Source organism: Pantherophis guttatus, chromosome 3 (assembly GCF_059756535.1).
Source record: "Pantherophis guttatus breed Tessera chromosome 3, ASM5975653v1, whole genome shotgun sequence".
Lineage (NCBI taxonomy): Eukaryota > Metazoa > Chordata > Lepidosauria > Squamata > Colubridae > Pantherophis > Pantherophis guttatus.
In genome coordinates, this window is record NC_142065.1 from 140,633,956 (window position 1) to 140,654,895 (window position 20,940).

The window sequence follows — 20,940 nt, forward strand, 5'->3', positions numbered from 1 at the left end:
GCTAGTCCATATTAAAAAGAGAGAGAGAGAGAGAGGTAGGATTGCCCTGCCTTGAGGTTCCTGCTTGAAATATAAAAACCCAAAGAACAGATAACTCAAAATAGGTAACTTTAGATAAGAGTCCCATAAGCCAATGTTCATGAACCAGCATCCCCAACCCCCCCCCCCCCATGATAATCCATCATTTCCACATCCAAGGAGATCTGGGTGGGCTGCATAATCTAAAGACCATTGCTGAGGGAGGAAGTATCCATTGAGCACCACTGCCTCTGTCTCCTCTTCAACTTACCCAGGGCAGGGCCATTAATCACTTGAAGCTGGTGGCTTTCCAGACAAGCTCCTCCAGAAGGAAGGAGCGCACATTCCTGGCACCACTGGACTAATTCAATTTATTTCAGCGGCTCTCGCTTCTCGCGGAATATTCATGAGGAGCGGGATGAGTACCTCTGGCTCGGGCAAACAGCCGCCACTCGGAACAAGAGCAAGCTGGGGGAGGAAGAAAAGGGGGAAAATAGAGACTTTCTCTCACCCCAAATATACCGAAAAGCTTTTTTTTCCCCCCAATTCCCACCTCGCGTTCTGAACTGAAGGCGACCCCTCCTCCTCCTCCTCCTCCTCTTCCCCCTCCTCCCGCCTACCTGCGAGGGCTTTCGGAAAACAACGGGACTGTGAGAGAGGTCTCCCCCTCAGAGGCGAGCTATCTCTGAAGAACTGAACCCAAGACAAGGGACGGGGAGAAACCCCACCCCCCACCCCACTCCCGGGTCTGCCCGCCATTCCTTTCGCCTTCCTTTCATTCACGCTTTCGGTCTGTTTCTCCTCCGCCGGTTGTTTCTGGCTGCCTGCCGCCGAACCAGAAGGAAGCGAGGGAGGACAGAGAGAGAGTGGGGGGGCGCTCAAAAACTACGACGTCCGTCCGCCCGCCCGCCGGGAGCTGGAGAAGCCGCGGAAAAGTCCTGCCCCGAACTGCCGCCTGCTCCGCGTTCGCCACAGAAGCGCCGGGCTGCAGGCGGCAGGAGCGAGTCGGGTTTTGCCGTCAGCCGCTTCTTGCGCGGGGCTGGAGTTTTTGCCGGGACCTTGCGAAGAAAAGCGCCGGAGAAACGCCGCTTTCCCGCTCCGTGCCTTTGGTAGGGGGGTCGAGGAGGTGAAGGAGAGCGAGGCTACTGGGAGGAAGGCGAGCTGGGGACGTGGAGAAGGGCTCCGCTTCTCTCAATTACCTCAGTCCCGAGAGGAAGGGAACGCTACTACCTCGCCGGGTAAGGGGATGCGCAGCGGCGGTTCTAACGGGAGGGAGGGTCGTCGTAGAAGCCGGTCGTCTCTGGCGAAGGATCCGCGCTGGGGAAGTCAATAGGGAAGTGGATGATGGAACGTCCTGAAGAAAAGGAGCTGCGGGGGCGGGTTGAACAGATGGGTGATTGAGTGAGGGAGAGAACTGTAACACCTAATGATCCCGCTCCCCATGTTTTCTTTGAAGTAAGGAGACACTCCAACTAGGTAAGAATCCATCTCCTCCCCATCTTAGTTTCCCAACCCTGAAGAAGCAAGTTCTCCCATTCCCCTTTCCAATCATTTTTTCCACTTCTGGGGCAGGAATGCAACTATGAAGGCAAGACAACCCCACTCTCTTCCTGTATCCTCCTCACTCTCTACAGCAGCTTTACTTGAGTTGTTACCTTCCAGGTGGGATTTATAGGAGTTGGCCTGGGTGGACCAGACTGGAATTTAAGAGAGTGGGACCACTGTATCTGGACGTCACCTGGCTGCCTAGAGAGATAGCCAGAGGGCAGCAACTCCTCCAGTCTTCTGGAGCTTCTTCTCACTGTGTGTTTTGTCTCTAGCCACTGACTGCAGCACCTTTTCCCAAAACAGCCACTTCCCCCCAAAGGGGAAAGATGGTAAGAATTGGTTTCAGTGCTCCACAAGACCAAGCGTGAGAGGTGGAGTTATCAGGCAAAGGCAGGTGGGTGAAAGCACAGGCCACTGTCTTCTACTGCTGGTTCATGACCTTTGAATGGCTTGTTTGAAGAAGGAGGGTGCCCAGATAAATAAAGGGAGAAGGGAGGTGTGCAGTTAGAGACAGTGGCCACAGTCCCTTACTGCTTGGTCCACCTCAGTGCCACTCCTAAGTGACCAGGTCAAAGGAAGAGGTACGCGGCTCAGGGGCCCACTTTGTGCTACCCAAAGAAAGATGACTGAGCAGGCAGAAGTGGCAACTTTCTCTCCAGCGGTCCACCTTATTGTGATATCCAGGAAAAATGAGTTTGGGGGTGGGGGGGAAGGAACAGCTGCTACATTCCCTTGCTTGTTTGCGCATTTCTCCACCTTCCCCCAGGAACGTACCAGCCAAAGAGAGAAGGTCAAACATGTCAGCAACTGTTTCTTCTAGGAGAAGCTAATGCCACTAAATAATCAGTCAGCTTTTCTTTCCTTCAACAGGATTGATGGGCTGAGTTGTTGCTGGTTCCAATTTCTTACTTGCCTTAGCAGTCTGAAAAGTATTGCCTACTTTCACCTCCTAGTTTGGAGGGTAATCAGGAGGCAATTTTGCCCAAAAGGAGGGAAAAGAGCCATCTTTGCTTCTTTATTTGTCCATCCTTCACTTGCAGCTTTGAAGGACCAGGCTTGTTGACTTAATCACCACTATGTTATATTCAATACAGGTGATTGAGGGAGATTTTCATCAAGGACCAATCTTTTATGCTTCATAATCCAAAAGGAAAAATAAGTGGGGGGCGGGGAGGTTGTGTTTTCTAGGAAGAGCAGTGTGGTCTCAGATCTCCCTGTTTTGATTCCAAGAGCATGAAAACAAGAAGCCACTTGTTTGCTTGCTTTTTCATCCAGGAAGTAGCAATATTTTTATTTGGTTTCTTAATGTAATGCCACTTCATTTTTCTTTGAAATATAATGGCTATTAGGAGGTTGTGTTTGTAAGTCACCTTGAATCCAGCCGCTGTAATTATGGGGTACAAGGATAAATATAGAAATAGATTTGAATGATGTGATCTCCATATATCTTGAAGGTGAAAGAAGAAGGTAGGTAGGTAGGTAGGTAGGTAGGTAGGTAGGTAGGTAGGTAGGTAGGTAGATAGATAGATAGATAGATAGATAGATAGATAGATAGATAGATAGATAGATAGATAGATAGATAGATAGATAGATCTGTGTATAATGTAAGTCAAAGGTACTGCATTCTGTAAGAGAAATAGTTAAGTGCACATCTAAAACGGAGAATTAAGGAAATTCGAAGGAAATCATCTAAAGATATTGTAATGCTCTTTGAGTTAATTTAAGTCTGGGCCCAAGTCATAGTATTGGTCCTTAGCACCTTCAGACATCTGAAGAGTTATATTCCTTTCCTGTTTAGGTCTAAGATCTTACTCCAAGGATCTTATGCTATAAATATACAGAAATGGGAGTCTTTTTTCCAGTTGTGCTATGGTGACACTGGAATACTTTAAGGTGTTATACCTAGAACCTATTTCCTTTTTATATCAGGTGAATACATTTGTATTTACTTAGAACTTTGAACGTGAAACTGTTGCCAATGTGTTTTCATTTTATTGTTTAATGAAAGCTCTCTTGCATTATAATTTGTATATGGTATGCAAAATGCAAGCAAATTTTAAATATGATTCTTTTACAATGAAGGCCTATGGAATTTCTTTCTAGCTTACTGGAGTTTGGTTCCATGATGACTTCTGAACACATGGAAATAGGATAGAATGGAGAAAATAGTATCATGAGAAGCCTATAGACAAAATATGCATATCTCTCAAAAAGTTGAGTTCTTCCATAAATCTATTAGAAGTGCTAACTTCAGGGTGGCAAAGAAGGGGAAAAACAAGGATGTTATAGAAAAAATTACCCCAGTGGTAATCTTCATGGTGATTATAGGAAATGTACCTTCTAGGCTTTTAAATATAAGTGTATTAAAAAGCAGTGAACATAGCAAAATAAGTAAAGAGTTCTGTGTATAGACTGACTGACAAAAATATAGGATTCTTTTCAAGGAAACACATAAAGAAATGGCCTTTGAGGGCAGAATGGGAGATTCTTACAAGTTAGAACGTGGTTATATTTATGCAGCTCAGCTTACAATGGACTTTATGTAGAATATAGAATATTGCTTTTAAAAATAAAATCATATGTAAGGATGGAGAATTGTAAAAATATTGAAAAATTAAGATGTATTTTGAAAGAACAAAAGTGCATCTATCATACAACTTGAGTTTTCAGTGAATATACAAAAATATGGTTTTGGTACTTTAAGCAAAATGAGGTGAAAAAGAGATGTCCCCCTCCTCTTTGGGTGGGAAGTTTCTTCCTTTCATCCAGAGTCAGTTTTATGGGTTTCCCCTGCTAAATTTAATAGGTGAGATTGAACTGATCATGGCAGACCCTCTATAAGATGCTTTCTATTTCTGTTTCTAAACATAGAGGAGGGGGAGAGGTAGAAAGGATGAACTTAGGTGCAAGAAAATAGATGTTTAAAAGATACGGAAGGAAGAGATCCAGTGGCTGGGACATAAATCAGCCAGAATATATGGAGCATTGATGAGAATAGTTCTTTCACCCTTTTTTTTTAAAGTGTCCACTTTAGAAAAAAGAAAAAGAAGACTGATTATTGGCATCCAGCTCTGAAACCAAGGCAGCTGAGGCCGAGAGAAGCCAAAGGGTGCAGTTCTTCTTAGTTTAAAAACAGCAAGGCATTCTTTGCCAAAGATGGCTGTAAACACTGAATAAAGATTTCATTGTAAGTTGGTGTGACTAGAATAATTAGTCAGTTAATTGTTTATTCGGATTCAAGGTGCAGTAATCAGGAAAGCATTTTTAAATGCAACAAGTAAAAGAAAGACAAGTTAATCAATTTTTAAAATAATATCTATCAACTATCATTACTATATTCAAAGCCTCCCAAACTGAACTAATTTATCTCCCTTTTTGGAAGCAAGTCTTGATGTCCGATATAACTTTAAAATCTTATGTATACTTTGGTTTAATGCAAAAATTATAGCTGTCTCCCCTTTCCATCTTAATTAAGAAAAAACATATAAATGAACTGTAGAATGAACATTTTAAATAGTTCAAGTAATGCCAATTAATATATTCTTCTTATATGCTCACTTTATTGCTAGCTCAGCATGGATGAAAGCTAATGGTGCCAGCTTTTGTGCTTCTCTAACGTTCTTCAAGCAGAATTGCAAGATTCAAGAAGTAAACTGTTGTTTTTTAACACTGTAATTATTATGTCTGAAGCAAGTTTCTTTACAAAAAGATTCGCTTTATTAAACCCCCAACTTGCATTATAGAAAAGGGTTTTTTTTAACATCATTATCCATCTTTCATGATTTCAGGAGCATGAAATGTTTCTTTTTAAAATGACTATTATTTATGTAGCACCATCATTTACACATAACTGTTTTACAGTATAAAAAGGAGAGTCTCATCTTCAAGGATCTTATTTACTTTCAGGAGTAATTAAGAAAATTAAGGGGATGAAAGTTCCTCCCCTGTATGAGAGACAGATGTTAGAAAATGCAGCTAACATACTTACAACACAAACCTAAACGTACTTATCCAGATGCAAGCCCAATTCTGCTCAATAGGGCTTAAACTTTAATGTGTTTAAACGTACAGCTTGAGTTCGTGGAGATAAAGACTTGCCAGAAGGAAGGGATTAAACAAGGTCTTCCTATAAAAGATGAATTTAAAAAATGTGAAGGAAAGCAGCTGGTCTTTCAAACAATACTGAGTTCCTAGCATTCAGTAGACAAAAGGAAAGGAGGACAAAATGCACACAGTGTAAAGAGGTGGCGCAGTGGTTAGTGTGCAGTACTGCAGCTACTTCAGCTGACTGCTAGTTCAGCAGATCAGCGGATCATATCTCACCGGCTCAAGGTTGACTCAGCCTTCCATCCTTCTAAAGTGGGTAAAATGAGGACCCAGATTGTTAGGGGGCAATATGCTATTGAGTATACTGTCTTTGGTATAAGCCGCCCAGAGTCCTTGGAGAGTGGGCGGCATAGAAATATGACTGACAAATAAATAAATAAATAAATAAATAAATAAATAAATAAATAAATAAATAAACAAACAAACAAACAAACAAACAAACAAACAAACAAACAAACCAATCAATCAATCAATCAATCAATCAATCAATCTACTTTATAAGCAACAGCTAACATGCAGCTTTGGATAACAACAAGGTGGTAAAAGGCTTCGGCCTAGAACTAGACAACCAAGTTGCAGGAAGAAATAATTCTTCAGTACTCCATGATTTGACAATCAAGATTCTATGATACACATTTCTTTTTCTTGAAAACATGTTGATTTTCATTTTGCAAATTTTGTACAAACAGTGTACAGCTTCTGTAAGAAAATGTTCCTTCATACCAAGACAGAATGGACTCTCCCCTATAAAACTATTTAACAATACTCAGTAGTGGAATTAAAACTTCATGAGAAGGTATTCATGAACAAAAGGATATATCTTTATAGCAAATGTCAGTATTTGTAGATGCCCAGAAGTTTGACCAGACCACTATGGAATCCATTTTGACAATACCTAAATTTCACAGAATTAGGGAAGTTTTGCACTATTTCTCATTGATATTGGTTTATGTGCTGAGGACATAAGTATCACTGCAAGGTGATGCTTGATATCTGCAAAACTTGTAGATTTCTGGCTCTAAGTTTAGAGAAGTATAGTTTAAGATATATTCAGAGGGTTTAGAACATGGGTGTCAGACTCGCGGTGTCATGTTACATTTCACTATTTTTTTCCCCTTCACGGAGCTGGCATGGGCATGGCCTGTGCGTGACATATCAAGCCTGTGTGCCACCAGTTTGACACCCTTGCTTCAGAACATCAGAGGTTAAAATTGGCCATTTGTATCTTATCCCAAGGTTCAGTTGCAATATGTTCCATATCCCAAATTAGAAGAAGCTTTATATGCTTGGTTTTTGGAAGGGTTTTGGAGAAGATAATTGCAAAATAGAAAAACACTTGCCATTGCTTCAAACATTTTGTTGCCTGAGGAATTATACATAAAATGTTGATTTCCCCATTACCCACCTAGATAAAGGTGTGTAGTATCCAAGTCCAGCCAAGAAATATGTGTGCCTGAGACAGATATCCCAGAAGAACTTTTTCTCTTTCCCTGGCAATAAAAAGCAACGTTTTCTTCCTTTTTATGACACTCCAAAAGTTGTTACCTAAGGCAGCTGCCTGCCTAGCGATAACAACAGTTCTGGCAGTCTCCAAAGCATTTCTTATGCTCCCAAATTCACAAAAAGCTGATTCACTCAAAAAGTGCATTCCATAAGTGCTTTGATGGTACTACGGATTTTAGAAATCTTTTAGGACCAGGCTTGTTTAAGGTTTAAGACAGGATTTTGAACTAAGCCTGGAAATGCACAGTTCATGTGCTCTTGCCAACCTGTTCTCACCAGAAATGTCACAGCATTCCATGATAGAAGTTTACTAAATTCTTTGAAAGTAGCCCCACTTAGAACAGATTCAGATAATCCTTTGAGTGCTGGGACATTGGAATCCACTGCCTTGATATCATCAGGTGATCTGTCTTGATGTCACATAGCCCGCAGCAGTGTTTCTTTCTTCTGACATCAGAGCTATTAAACCACTGGCACACAAGGTGCCATGTTTATCCCATCACATATCCTTATGCTGTAGTTCGTGTTTTGTTTTGATTACATTGATTTATTGACATACTTGATATATATAATTTGAAAGAATCATTTAATACAATGATAAAAAACAGATGTGAAACTGAGAGATGAAAAATTGAGGAAGTCACCTAATAATCTGATTGAATGTATGATATACATTTGAACAATAAAATAAATATCATATATGAGTGAAATAAATATATTTTGAACAATAAAATAAATGAAACATATGAGGGAATGAAATCTAAAACAATATTTGACTATGTCATTTACTAATTTCTCATATTTGTGAACCAAACAAAATGGCAACCAAACACAACTACCGTGTTTCCCCAAAAATAAGACCCTGTCTTATATTTTTTTGAACCCTGAAATAAGCGCTTGTCCTTATTGCCATGCACTCAAAAGTCTGATTGGGCTTATTATCAGGGGATGTCTTATTTTGGGGAAAACGGTATCTGCATCTGATCACAAAATAACTTGCATCAATTAAAAAAATAAGATCTGGTACTGAAAATCAGATTAATCAATGTTTAATATGATTTAAGTTGCAAACAAAAAATATATTAGGAATTAATTTGGCTTTTAGTACAAGTGCAATGAGCCCATCCATACTGCTATAATATATCAAGTTTTATAATTTGGTTTCAGTTTTTTTAAAAAAATCTACAGATGCCACTGTATGATCACTGAGTGATAGGAAACCAGAAAATTCCTGTTAAGGATTAAGAAGTGCCAAAAACACATATCTATTTTCTAACCTTAGAAGTAAAATTTATTATTAGTTCTGAATGCTGTTGAACTTTCAATATGCCGGAGAAGGGAAAAGTCACAAACTGTCTCAGGAATATCTCAATTGTTTTCTTATGGCTTTTGGCCTGAAGCAGCAATATATAATATAACCTGTATATTCTAACTTTTCCAAAACAGTGGGGCTGCCTGATCATGAGAAGAGATATGAAGCATGAGGAGAAAAGATGCAATAGAAAGCATTTTATATGAACTTCTGCTTTCAAAAGAAATAGGTTTATGATAAAGCAAAAAAATAACAATAACTACAAAAAAGGAGATGCTGCATTTGGATAGCTGTCTTTTGTAATTAATTTTGATAGCTTATTATTCCCAAAGAGACATCATGGATGTGCTGTTTGTTAGAAAAAGCCAAATACATGGATTGAATTAATCCAGTTCAGACAAAATACTTTGTTCATATCATAAAATGTACTGGTGCTTGGCATAGGGAGGTATTTGTGAGTTGGTTCACATTTAAATGTACACGTTATGAATAATATAAGTGTACATAAGTGCCATATAGTTCCCAATTCAAGAAATATTGTATACTGAGAAGACTGCTCACAAAATGTGTTCTATTATTAAAATTTGCTTAAAAGTACCCAAATTTATGGAGAATCAGTTGGTATAGATGTTAAGGTGCTGGACTAGGTTTTCAGGGAGACCTGAATTCTATCCTGCCTCTGGCACAGATGTCAATTGGGTATTTGCCTAGTCAAACTGTCTCACCCCTGAGAAAAGAAATATCAAACTACTTCCGAATTGTTACTGAGAAATTTCATGGATTCCTCCATTAGCTATCAGGAGTCAAGACTGAGTTGAAGAGTGCACTGATACTGCTACACACATTTATGACTCTTCACATGAGCTTTAAGTTTGGCAAATTAAATAGTCATGCAGTAGGGTAGATAAAAACAAAATAAGAATGGAATGAAACCACCACACTTTAGCCATCCCTAAGCTTAACTTTGAACATGTTAGGCATACCATATAGAATAGAATAGAATTAGAATTCTTTATTGGCCAAGTGTGATTAGACACACAAGGAATTTGTCTCCAGTACATAAGCTCTCAGTGTACATACAATAGTGATAGATCATTATCATAGTCATTGTAAAAATACATTAATCATAACACATTAGATACAATCAAGGGTGAAATCCAGCAGGTTCTAACAAGTTCTGGTGAACCGGTAGCGGAAATTTTGAGTAGTTAGGAGAACCGGCAAATACCACCCCTGGCTGGCCCAGAGTGGAGTGGAAATGGAGATTTTGCAATATCCTTCCCTCAGGAGTGGGGAGGGAATGGAGATTTTGCAGTATCCTTCCCCTGCCATGCCCACCAAGCCACATCCACCAAGCCACACCACACCCACCAAGCCACGCCCACAGAACCAGTAGTAAAAAAATTTAGATTTCACCACTGGATACAACACTTAGTGATAGTCATGGATACTAACTAAGCAATCAACATAAATCATACTAGGATACTAATTGAACAATTAAAATCATAAAATACAACCAACAAAGTTATAGTCATAAGAAGATAAGGTGATAGGTAATAGGGAAGATGAGAATAATGATGGTAATACTGCCTTTCTAGATAGTTTGACAATGTTGTGGGAATTAGTTGTTTAGCAGATTGATAGCATGGGGGTAAAAACTGCCCTTGTGTCTAGTTGTTCTGACGTGCAGTGCCCTATAGCATCGTTTTGAGGGTAGATGTTGAAACAGTTTATGTCCAGGATGCGAGGGATCTGTAGATATTTTCACAGCCCTCTTTCTGGCTCATGCAGTATACAGGTCCTCAATGGAAGGGATGCTGGTAGCAAAAAATTTTTCTGCAGTTCTAATTATCCGTTGAAGTCTGTGTTTGTCTTGATTGGCTGCAGTGCCAAACCAGACAGTTATAGAGGTTCAGATGACAGACTCATAAATGCTGTTTTATCAGGTGTGAAAAATATTATTTATTTATTTATTTTATTATTTATTTATTTATTTATTAAATTTATATACCGCCCTATTCCTAAGGGACTCAGGGCGGTGAACAGCGAATGATAAAAATACATGTAATACAAATGTTAATAATAAAAAAACCAATTAAAATATACTAAACATTCTGGTCCTAGATAATTCAAGACATCCCAGTTTAAAATAAAATCAAAAAGCAATATAAAGGGAAAGTTAGGCCAGGCCGGCCTGCTGAAACAGGAATGTTTTGAGGGCATGGCGGAAAGTGCGCAGATCCGGAATCTTCTGTATCTCTGGGGGGAGCTCGTTCCAGATGGTGGGTGCCCCCACAGAAAAGGCTCTCCCCCTGGGGGCCGCCAGTCGACATTGTTTGGCTGACGGCACCCTGAGAAGCCCCTCTCTATGGGAGCGTACTGGGCGGTGAGAGGCTATTGGTGGCAGAAGGCGGTCTCGTAAGTACCCCGGTCCTAAGCCATGGAGTGCTCTAAAGGTGGTAACTAAGACCTTGAAGCGCACCCGGAAGACCACAGGGAGCCAGTGCAGCTCGCGCTGCACTGTTACATTATTAGTAACATACATGCTCACTCTCCATGTTTCATTTGATACAGTATAGTCTGTCATATATATATATATATATATTTACATATACAGTGATATAATGATACAATACAATACAATGCACACACACAGTATATATAAAATTGCAAAAACCTGTCCTATAATTAAATCTATCATTAAACATATTAATGATATATATTAGTTTATATCTAAAGATCTAGGATAATTCATTAATTGCTATTTAAATTAAAACATGGTACACCCACATTCTTTTCATGGAGAACATGGATGGAATTGGTCTTATTTCTTCACATTTCTTACAAATAGAGGCCATCATTGATACAAGAACATTGTTGCTTTTTCCCCAGAATCCCAATAACTTGCCTCTATAGATCTAATGAAAAAAAAAAGACCGAGCTCTACTGAGGGGTGATAAAATCAATTTGCTGTGAATAAAGTAAATTTCAAAGCATCTCTTTGATCACATTGCCGTTAGTCGTTGGTACATTGCCTGTTAGATTGAATGTTTCAAAAAGTGAATCAGCTACTCTCATTCCTCATCAACCGCAATAGCAATTGCTATCCTTCTGTCTTTTCCGGGAGGAATCAAGGAGCCTGAACAGATAGTGAATTATTTGAAATCAGTTCTGGCAACAATTGCTTCTGACTGTTTTAGATCCTCCTGGGGGTTTTTTGGTCAATGGCAGCAGCTGCTGCTTCTGCCCGAGTTTAGTTTCAGAATGGCTTCAGATAAATAAGTGAAAAAAACTAATAGTCTGTGTGCCCAGCCTGGGCTGGGATATAGCAGAACAGTAATTGAGTGGGAGCTAGGATGTTAGCCCTTCCAGAATAGTCCTAGTAATGTGTCCAAGCTATTTTTTAATCTCTTCTGTCCTTTTTCATAGATATTACATTTCCCATTGGCAGGATAACACAGCGACCAAAAGAACGTTGGAGATTTAATATATTAACTAATGCAAAACAGACCAATAGTTATCCATATGTAGGGTTTCTGGCTAACCTGACCTAATATATCATAATTTTAGGCAAACAAAGGAATTTATGTTACTTCAAATTGCAGGATCTTATTTCCCAAACTTTACTCACAGGCTTTCTCAAATGTTTACATTTTGAAGGTAAAAAAGATGCTTGCTCAATAATCAGAGTTCAGCTTTTACATCTGTCTGACCCATCTTCCCAAGAGCTCAACTACATACAGATTTGTAGGATGAAGGTCAAGGTAACAAAGCATGTCTGGAATAATCCAAAAGTGAAACTTAAATCAGACTTTGTCAAAAGACACAGTGCTGTTGTGTTTCAGTGGGAACTTAGTGGCATTAGTGCCTACATATTCCAGATGGAGCTTAATGAATATTAATACATTTCATATATATATGAAATATAAGATATATGAATATTAATTAATGGGAAATTCATGATCTAAGAGGCCAAAAATGGCCTGATGCTTACAAAACTTCATAGTTGATATTGTGTTGCTGGGGTGGGGCCCGTGGGGGGATAACACTTCTAAAGCTTTCCTGGGGAAGAGGCTTTCTGAGGGAGAGGAGAAAGTTCTATTTTGGTGGGGATTCTTTCATATCTTGTGTTTGGCTTTCAACAACCTTTGCTTGAAGAAAACTGCTATAGTATGTAATTTATTTTGTAAGGGTTTTGAATCATTTTAGCTGGTGACTCTGTCATTTCCTACAGAAGCAGGTGCATCACACAAATCTAAATTGTATACACTTGAGAGATTATAGTTGTTGGGAAGCTGTGCTGAGCTTTTTGTTCCTTAGAAATGTCTCCGCAGCATTTTTAGGAGGGAATGGAGGCAAGCAACTTGCTCTTCCACTTGCTGCATTTCTGTGATCAGTTTGAAGACATCCATCTATCCTTCTGTCTAGATGAAAACTCAGCAGATAAGACTGAATCTGTATTGAGTACCCAAAGTTTTTAAGAGCTGAGGATGCTTCTAGAATCTAAAAGGATAGCAAATTGTTTGTTATTTGCTAAAAAGCAGTGCTTATAGAATTGTTTCTGATGCTTAAGTGCAAAATAATTAGATTGGTCTTATGATGATACTTGATTTGGGAAAAGGAGAAAGAAACTGTAGTGGTAACAATGAGAGAGATGTATTGGGAGTCTTAGTGGACAAATATGAGCAAGCAGTGTGCTACAGCTGCCAAAAAAACCCAACACAGTCCTAGGCTGCATTAACAGACGGATAGAATCAAGATCACATGAAGTGTTAATACCACTTGGATTATTGCCTTGCTAAGACCATATTTGGAACATTGCATCCAGTTTTAGTTGCCATGATATAAAAACAATATTGAGTCTCTAGAAAGAGTGCAGAGAACAGCAACAAAGATTATTAGGGGCTAAAACATCCAAAGAACGGTTGCAGGAATTGGGCATGTCTAGTTTAATGAAAGACTAGAGGTGACATGATAGCAGTGTTCCAATATTTGAGAGGCTGCCACAAAGAAGAGGGAATCAATCTATTCTCTAAAACACTTGAAGGCAGAAAAAGAAGCAGTGAATGGAAAATAATAAAGGAGAGAACCAATCTAGAACTAAGGAGAAATTTCCGACAGAACAATTAATAAAGTGGAACAACTTGTCTCCAGAAGTTGGGGGTACTTCAACACTAGAGGTTTTTAAGAAGAGATTGAACAACCATTTGTCTGAAATGGTATAGGGTTTCCTGCTTGAGCAGGGAGTTGGACTAGAAGACCTCCAAAGTCCTTTCCAACTCTGTTATTCAATTTTGACTCAAGCAGCAACATGGATTGGACCAGCACTTCCCTGATATTCAGCTTTCCTTAACAATAAAATGACTACATGGTAGCTTTGTCTGGTTCCTCCTCATCGGGAGGGTCAATTTGGAGGTCTTTCTTCAAGGCCAACATGATGAATATTCCACACATTTGGTGGATAATCACTTGGATTTACTTAGATGGATTCTGCCCTTGAGGCAAAGCCCAGGGAGATGATTGAGATGCTATTTGGCCTGATTATTTGGAATGGATTTGATTCTGTTGGTCCTGATGAAGTGAATTGGGTGCTTCGATTCTTTAATTTGGACATTTCTGTTTTGATCACATGTCTCCTGGTTAACTAAGGTTTCTTAGAAGACAACATGTAACTGGATCCTGGTGGTGGTGAATTTTGCTCCTTCCTTGACTGGTCATTCATTCATTCATGAATGACCATTCATATCTTAGCTACATCCAGAGTAAATTACTACTATGCACTGTACCTGGAGCTCCCCTTCCAAAAGCTGAAGCTGGTACAGAATGCAGGGGCACAGCCAATGACAGGCACACCTTAGCACACACATTACGACTCTGCTCCATTTACTACACCAGCTGTCAGTGTGCTTTCATGTGGAATTCAAGATGCTGATTGTCACCTATACTAATGTTTATGGCATAGAATCTAAATTATTTGTGGAAATGTCTTTTCCCCAATTATTTCTACCCATCACACTAGATCTGACAGAAGAGGGATGTTGGCGGTCCCCTCAATAAAAGAATGTGATTTTTGGAATCTTGGAAGTATGCCTCTTCGGTTGTAGTGCCTGCCCTTTGGAACATCATGTTCCAGGATCAGATTGGCCCTGATGCTAATGGCTTGTTATAAAGCATTGAAGAGCTAGATGTGTTCCTAGTCTAGAATTCAGGAAGTTCAGATGGCCCATTTATTGGTTTATGTTTTGTTATTTGGGTTTCTCTGCTGTGACAGTCTTAATTACTAAGGATGCAATCCATGAATATTTGCTTAAAAATAAATCTTATCTTTAGTTTCTACCATATAAAATGAACATAATTTACTACCTAAGAAATTGACAAAGTTATATCTCAGTCTGGAAAACAGATTTAACAATCCTAAAATGTTGATATGTTTGATGACTTCTGTATTTCATGTAATCATGCCCTATACATAATAGTCCTACTCTTAAAGTAATTTTGCCACTGCACGGCACCGATGACAGGTCTACCTGAAACTCTGGAGCTGGAGGAGAACTACTCAAAATATTATACCCTCATATTGTAACAGCCAATTTGGCATAGTTGTTAAGGAACCAGGGTAGGAATTAGGAGACTGTGACTTTCTGTCTCACCTTAGGCATCAAGCCATATGGGTAATCTTGAGCCAGTTACTCTCTCACCGTTCCAGGAAGTAGGCCAAGTCAAAACTCTTCCAAAATCTTGCCAAGAAACCCCAGGGACTAGTCCAGGCAGTCGCCAGGATTCAACAATGTCTTGAAGACATTTTTAAAAAAAAACACATTGGGACAACCAATAGATCAAAGGGATTTCTATAAAGCTTCTCGAAACTGATTGGGTGGGAGCTTGGTTGTGTTCTGATTGGGTGGAGGTGTATTCTGATTGGTAGGGGGCTTGGCTGTGCTCTGATTGGATGGGGGGGTTGGCTGTGCTCTGATTGGATGGGGGTGTGTTCTGTTTGGGTGGGGGCTTGGTTAGTCTGAGTTGCAGGGGGATTTGAGCTGGTGAGCTAGCTCAGACTAACCTGAGCACAACCAAGCCCCCACCCAAACAGAACACACCCCCAGCCAATCAGAGCACAGCCAACCCCCCATCCAATCAGAGCACAGCCAAGCCCCCTACCAATCAGAACACACCTCCACCCAATCAGAACACAGCCAAGCTCCCACCCAATCAGTTCACACCCCCACTAGCAGTTAAAAGGAAGAAACAGCTGCTATCACACATTGCTCCTCGAAGCACGAAGCCGAAAACACCAGCCTGAAGATGACGAATGAGACTTTGTCGAAACGTCGCCAAGACACTTCCAATTTTACGCGGGAGAAAACCCGAATAACCAAAGACCTACATACAAACACCTGCGAAAACCTATGAACTGTAAATATGTCTTTTTTTTTTATAAAACAAAAGTTTTTTATTTTTTATATTCAAACAACCAAACACTACAAAATCATTTATCATACATCATTTTATCCCCACCCAAACCCCCCTCCCCAATTCCCCCCCCAACTTCCCAGAGCAAAAACAGGATATAGCATTTAACAAACATAAGCTAAAATATGCTAACTATTGCAGAATTCAAAACTCTCTCACACTTGTTAACTCCCCTTTTAAAAATTATACTTCAACCTTCCTTTTATGAGTTCTCTTATCACATTTCACATTTGTAAAAAAAAAGAAAAAAAACCCCATAATCTTAAACATTTTAAAATCTCTTTATGCATTAGCAGAACATTCTCCAAAATATAAGTTTCAAAACTTTCAAAAAGTTATCCATTGAATTTTAAGTTATCCACCTTTAAAGTTTAAAACTACAGTAAAATTCAAAAAGTTATCCAACTTTAATTAAATCTTTTAAAATATGACCAGTCTTTCTTTCTTTCTATATTTTTTCTAGTCCTTCTTCAATAATACTTTCTTCTTCGGCATTGCTCCTCCCCCTGCTTTTATTTTCAAAAATTTTTGGGTTTGAAATTGTAGTTGATATGTCTTTGGAATTCATTCTCTTCTTGGGGTTGTTTCCTTTAATTTGAAGCCCCCATTTCGACTCTTCCTGTATTTGTAATCCATCAGTGCATTATTTGTCTATAGCAAAATATTTATCAACCTGCAGTAAAGAGTCTTCTTGCTGTTTCTCAATTAATTGAATGGAAGCCTCTTCAATAACCTCCATTTTAGCCCCAACAGTGTCTCTTTTATCCTCCAAAGTCACATTATCCTGATTAATTTCTTCCTCTTTTCTAGCCAGCAAGTCATTATTATTCCCCAATTTAAAATCTTGAATAGTTCTTTTAATTATCTGTCTTATCTCAACAGTAAAAGATTTTTAAAAGTCTTTTAAATCCTTCGCAGTCACCACTTGTGAGTTTGCTGACTCATATAATCCATCTTTAATTTCAGCCATTTTTCTTTTTTTTTTTATTGAAAAAGTTTTACAAATACAAATTTTCCCATTTCCTCCCCCTTTCCCTCCCTAACCTTCCCTAACCTTTCCCTCCCCCCATGACTTCCCCAAGGTGAAATCCAAATCCAAATCCTATTGTATCATACTTTACCGCCCATCTATTCTACCCCCTGTGTACTATGCATTTCTACATGGCATTCAACTATTCTACCCCCTGTATACTATACATTTCTACACAACATTCAGCTAAAAGCTATCTGGTACTTCCTAGTTTGATATTTATTCTGCACATAATTATCCATTTCTTCCACTCCCATGCATAGGTCTCTTGAGTCCAGTCTTTTAAATATGCTGATATCTTCGCCATTTCTGCAAAACTGGCCACCTTCAAAGTCCATTCTTCAATAGTAGGCATAACATCCCTTTTCCAATATTGACCAATTTCAGCCATTTTTCAATTGTCTCTTTATGTTTGTATTAATTCAGCTATCAGGTCATTAAATCCAATTATTTTCCATGCAAATTAAAAATGTAAGTTAGTTAAAATCAGTACCGCAGTCTTTTCCATTCCACTTCCACTTTAAGTCTTTTTCTTGAATAGCCCAATAGCTTTAACAATGTTACTAATGTTAACAAGGACTTTCACTTATAAGTTTCATTCTCACGCCCTAAGGCGCCATCTTTCCCTTTTTAAATACTTGCATTTTTAGTCTCCTGGATTAACTCTGCCAGCATCCAAAATTCAGAATCCAAATTCTTTATAATTTTTCTAGTTGCTTTGCTGGTGTGGTCGCGACGCTTTGGTCTGCTTTAGCAGACTCATCCCGGCTCCGGAGCTGTAAAGGGCTTTCAGGGAGCTCTCACCCTGAAAACCCCAGGCTTAAAAAAAAAAGCCTGGAGGTCTAGGGGAGCTCTACCCAGACCCTTCTGCTCTTCTCTCCCCCTTTACCCTGGGGGAGAGTTTTTAAGCCGCTAGACAGCTGATTTTCGCTGTTCTAGCGGCTATACGGAGTCACGGGGCTGGAGCTCCTAAAAGGAGCTCCGTCGGCATTTCACGGAGCCACCGGAAGTCAATATATCTTTACAGAACATTGATAACAGCTATTTACAAAATGAAGCATTTGCATATACTGCAGTAGGCCAAGAATTAAATAACTCCTTTCTAAATTATTTATTCTTGATTTGTTTTATAATAGTATCACATATTGGTTTTAACTAAGTAAAACAAATTTTGTCAATAATAGGCTGTTCTGATGCTATATTCTTTCCCTTCTCGGCCTCACCTGGATGATTAAGCTTTTTAATATTAATATTGTTGGTGATAGCCAGTTGGAATTCAGCAGCAACCTTGCATAGTTGTTGATTTAGCTATTGTTTTGAAGATTTGTGGAAGCTGTATCTAATTCTGTAAACCATGGGGCTATAGGGAAGGGAAAGTGTTTTGAATTGTCCAAAATAAATGCAGATTGGAAATCTAATAATTAAAAAATAGCAGAAGGAAAAAGCCATGCAGTTGATTTTGAGAATGTATTTATTTACTTACTTGGTACACTTTCAACAAACATAGTGTCAACTGGTTAAAAGCATGTAAAACCAAAGAAACAAGTAAATTAACAGTTAAACTCAACTATTAAACCAACAGATCTAAAGTATATTTGAAAGACTTTTTAGAAAGCTGATAAAGATTGTTGTTCAGGGCATGAATAGTGGATTCCAGAAAGTTGGAGCAGCAGCCAAGAAACCGCAGCCACAAATCACCAGAATGATCTTATCTAACTGTAAGCAAAATTCCTCAGATAATTTCAATAAGTATGACTGTTCATAAAGAAAGAGATATTCTTTAAAGTAGCCTGGACCTAACCTGTATAGAGATTTCAGAATAATGACTAACACTTTTTGTTTTGCTTGGAAATGAACTGGCAGTACTAGCTCTTGGAGACCAAGCTAATTAATTTATGTGGAAATGTGGGGTTCCTCACATTTGTTGAGACAGCAACAAAGACATGGCTACAGTAAAGAGATATCTTACAATATGCCTTTTCCTATGAATTTGCCACATCAAAGATTTGTTGTACCAAGAGAAGAGAACAGATAAAAAGAAGAGATGTTTGCTATTTTGGATCTGCCAAAAGTAATAAGCATTTCCAGGTGAAACCTGGACAATAAGAAAGGAAGACTAGATGTTTTTATATGCCAGGTCTCAATGCTCTTTAGTGTCCAATGTTAAGTTTGCAGAAGAAACAAGGAAATAGGACTTTTGTGTCACCTCATAGCATTTGTTCTGATAGCTACTACAATTCTAGACTTCCTTCATAACTTCAGGTTCTGACAATAATTATGCCAACTACAGCCTAGCACCCTGGCCTTCTGAGTCAATAAGGGTCTATTATAGATTTTGTTATATAAAATGATAAACAAAAACTAATCTTAAAAAAGATTAAGCAGCAAATATCATTTTTCCTAGGGCCTCTCCTTTGTTACCCAGTTCAAACAATAGTTCTGAAGACCAGTTAACTGAAACTAATGTGGTTTTGGAAGAAGAATTTAATCTGTTGCATAAATAAGCTATGTAATAATAATATATGTCAGTGATGTGCCTCAATAATTCAGGTAAAATCTGAATGGATCATAAATGAAATATGGAAATGTTGAACATAGGTGATGTGTAGCTACATTTTTGTAAACCCATATATCCCTGGGTTTAATTATTATTTTAGGCAAAAGAGGAGTCAAAACTATTCAGCACATCTTCATAATGAGATTGCTTTGTCAAAGACATAATTGGTATTCATGACAGGCAAAATCACAATCACATTCCATCCTTGTAAGTATTGCATCGCTGTCCAATTATAGCTAAAATACTGCATGTGTCAACTAATTAAAGGGTAATTAATAACATTATAATTTTATTCCACGGTGGTGTTGACATCTGATTGTCATAACAGAATATGTTGAGCAGATGGCTGAATGGTCAAATCCAGTAAATTATAATTTAGCAGTTGTGCAGAACATCTGTGAAAAGTATTGGCTATTAGCCCCAAAGATTTAGAAGACTACTTCATGGTTTTCTCTTTGTACTTGTGAATGATTTATTGAACACAAAATACATTCAGATTATGTCAATTGTCAGGATTTTTTTACACGAGATACATTAAGTAGGAAGCTGAAATATCCTGAGCTACTTACTTACATGATTTTTTCAGATCGCTCTGCTGCTAAGAAAGCAACAAATTATATGTATTATGTATAGTAAACGTACTCCTCATGAACTGAAATTTGAAGGTGACTTCATTATTTCCAGTTTCATTTCTCTAGTATTGTGCACCTTCTGATTTCTATGGCCAGAAAGAAAAAGAAATTATTTTCTTCTTTCATTATGTCATTTTTCATTGCCATCTCTGATCCTGACTCAGTGTGGAACAGTATATTTTTAATGTATCATGTCTACATTGGTCCCATCTTATTTATAGCAATATAGTGTCTTGACATATTTTAGGCATATTGACTTTAAGGGGCTCAAGTAAGAAAAATAAGATTAAGAGCAACAACAACAACAAAAAAGATGGTTATAACTGAGCTCCTAAAGAATAACAAGAACCAAATGAATGTTGTTGAGAAATAAGTAGGTAGAGTTAAGAAATCTAAAGGAAATTTGGTCCTGATGATGACTGTGTCAGGAAGCCAGGGTAAAGAACTAAGAATAAGTGATGAAAGACATAATAAGGCAACAACTTTTAGTATCAGTAAAAGATCCTTGACAAAGTTGCAAAAGAACATATTGAATGCACCAGAAAGAGTAAATTTATATTCAAAGATGGTGTCACTGTGATCAAGTGAAGATGCCAAGTGGGCATCCAAAAAGGAATTCCTTCATAACATAATAAAATATTCCTGCAAGTTTGTTGCAAGAATCAATAATTTCTTAGATCACACTCATCTATTGCAAACAAGTCTTCCAAAACATTTTGAAATGAAAATAGATTTCTCCCTCCCTCCCTCCCTCCCTCCCTCC

General features: G+C 38.5%; 1 protein-coding gene across 2 annotated transcripts in view; it reads left to right on the plus strand.

Moving 5' to 3' along the window:
- Positions 1–638: 638 nt before the first annotated feature.
- Positions 639–20,940, plus strand: part of CDH20 (cadherin 20) — a 191,845-nt gene continuing 171,543 nt past the window's right edge. For both annotated transcript variants that reach the window (XM_034432966.3, XM_034432970.3), the window contains exon 1: positions 639–1,256. The gene's annotated coding sequence lies outside the window, so the exon portion shown is untranslated. The remainder of the gene's footprint in view (positions 1,257–20,940) is intronic.